Source organism: Macrobrachium rosenbergii, chromosome 9, assembly GCF_040412425.1.
Source record: "Macrobrachium rosenbergii isolate ZJJX-2024 chromosome 9, ASM4041242v1, whole genome shotgun sequence".
Lineage (NCBI taxonomy): Eukaryota > Metazoa > Arthropoda > Malacostraca > Decapoda > Palaemonidae > Macrobrachium > Macrobrachium rosenbergii.
The window spans coordinates 10,977,662-10,980,512 of NC_089749.1; positions in this window are offsets into that span (position 1 = coordinate 10,977,662).

Genomic DNA, 2,851 nt, shown 5'->3' on the forward strand with positions numbered 1-2,851 from the left:
CACCAGTTAGCCACATGAATACGTGAGCATAGACCAGAGTAGTGTTTCACAATATGCAGGGACACAGGCTCTGATCCATGTCAAAAGTCAGTCGAGGAACAAGCTTAACCCCTAGCACGATATGAGACGCAGCCTTTCCACAATGATCCCACGATTCGACAAACTGGCAAACGAGAAGCAGCACTAGGACAATATTTCATGATTATGAACTCGGAGTTTTGGAACTTGAAATTACTATCATTTTCATCAATATTAATGGAGTCCATTACCTGGGCAACAAACTGCGTCACTGGATGAAGATTGGCACTTCAGAAACCTTGCAAAAACAATGCAAGCGCACTTTTCTGCAAACAGGAATGTTCAATGGCTGAATAGCATTTTATGTAACTGCCTACTTAGCTTATATTATTATTATTATTATTATTATTATTATTATTATTATTATTATTATTATTATTAAAACCCGTCTTCATATGGAACAAGTCTACAGGGGCCATTGACTTGAAATTCAGGCTTCCAAAGGATATGGTGTTTTTTGGAAAGTTACAAGAGATAATAGGAAATACAGGAAGGTACATAGGACTGCACCTATAAGTAACACTAGGCGATGTCACTGTGAAAAGGCTTTACGGAGAAATAGGTTAAGAAATGTCACTTCTGTCAAGTATACGATCCGCCATTCTATGTAAGTGTCGTATCCGTCCCGTCGCTGACGTCATGTGGTCACGTGATCAACTGAGAATTACTTCATACTGGATACATTTTCCTTGCCATTAAAAGCCAATTTCATGGATAAATATTAGTAGGTATAGTTCTTGCAACTTACCTACCAAAAATGTATCCATAGATTATAACAAATTACGAAATATGCAAGAAATATCAACAAGGATTAAATTTTGAATATTCTCCATACCTGCAAGAATATACGAAATGGATGACTTTTATATAAGAAAGGAACGTCTGTCGAACTCTGCTCTGGCCCGAAGAAAATGTTTGACACAGAATCTTAGGAGCATTTATCACGAATTCACGACGACTGTCCGCAATGATGTATTAGACGGAATACTGGCTGTGTGAAGTTTAGGGGAAGCCAAGAAAAAGGAACCACAGTTCTCTGTAATAATGTATGACACGAGATGCCGAATGCATAAGATTTCGGGTTGGCTCATGGAAGGAACATCAGATGGATCAGAATACGAGGAATTTTTCAAGAAATATTTCGCGATTTTTGGAGTGGGTTGGGGTTGGGGGTTGCTACTATTTTGCAAGGACATGAATTGAAATGTAATGTGATGTAGGAAATATTCATTTCATTTTTATTTATTTCGCTGACAGGTGCCCTATCGAGAGATTGAGAGAGGCTGAAACTTTAATACGTAAAAATGTGTAACTGAGACTAAAGGAAGATTGACTGGCAGACGAAGTTGCCCTATTGGAAGTTCTCTCTCTCTCTCTCTCTCTCTCTCTCTCTCTCTCTCTCTCTCTCTCTTAAAAAATTTTATCTCTTCAAAGGTGCAATTGATTATCAGTCAACCCGGCTTCGACACAAGCGAAAGGAGATCATCACATCATCAAAGTGCAACTCTCTCTCTCTCTCTCTCTCTCTCTCTCTCTCTCTCTCTCTCTCTCTCTCGTTTTTTTCCTTTCCTCCATTCATCCCATCCAATAACCAGTTATTGGTTCGTGGATATAATCGATGGAACACGAATGCTTTTCCAGTTTCATAAAGGAATTCCAACCACATGAACCGTGGCCTTTGGTTTGAACCACGAAAAAAAAAATAAGAGCCGAATGAAATTGGGGGTTTCTGGAGGACCAACAGGTTTGGCATTCTCCTTGATGCTAGGAGGTCACGAAGACCTGGAGGCCCACCTTTCACTTTTTTAAATAGTCAATAGGAATTGATAATCAAGTTCTCATTGATTGGGCTGATCGTATATCTCTTAATTTCCTGGATATTCTTGGATATTGAGGAACCGGGGTTAATCAGCTGAGTGTCAACAGGTATAAAAATTATTAGTAAAGTCTACGCCTTTGGTATTGCGTACAGATACTAACAGGTGTTTTAAGAATTATCAGCAGACAATCGTCTGCTTACTTTTCAAAGAATCTTGTTAATATTCCTACCAACTTTGATGTATATCGTTGATTACCTGGAGATAGATTTAATAAAAATGAAATATTATGTTATTGAAAACAAAACATTCTTTACAAACTTTATCTCCCTGAAAAAAAAAGTCCACGGAAATTGTCGAGGAAATAAAAATAAAAAGATTATCCTTTAATAACTTTCCCGGGAGGCATAAAAACATTTGTCAAGAGAAATATAAATCATAGAAAGAGCTTCATTCTTCAAAAGCCTTCCCGAAAAATACTGAAAGAAAATCTGCAAAGAAAATTAATATATAAAAAGGGAAACCTTTTTTCTTTACGAAATTCCCCAAAACTCGTGATAAACAATAACAAAAATCTTATTCTTCACAAGGATACCCAAAAAACCTTCAAGAAGAAAATCCGCAATAAAAAATAACAAATAAAAAGTAATGCAAATAAATTTTCAAAAAATGGGAAAATTGATAGGAAATAAACTTATTTTGCAAAACATACCCAAAAATCCCTCAAGAAAAATCCGCAGTGAAAATTAAAAAGTAAATGAAAATAAATAAAAATAAATGAAAAGGGAAAATTAATAGAAAATAATTTCATTTTGCAAAACATTCCCAAGAATCCTTAAAGGAAAATCCGCAGATAAATCAAATAAAAATAAAAAGCCAATAAAAATGAATGAAAAGGGAATTTATTCTTCATGATTCTCCCCCGAAAGGCTTCCGATGAAAATTTGTAGACGCGT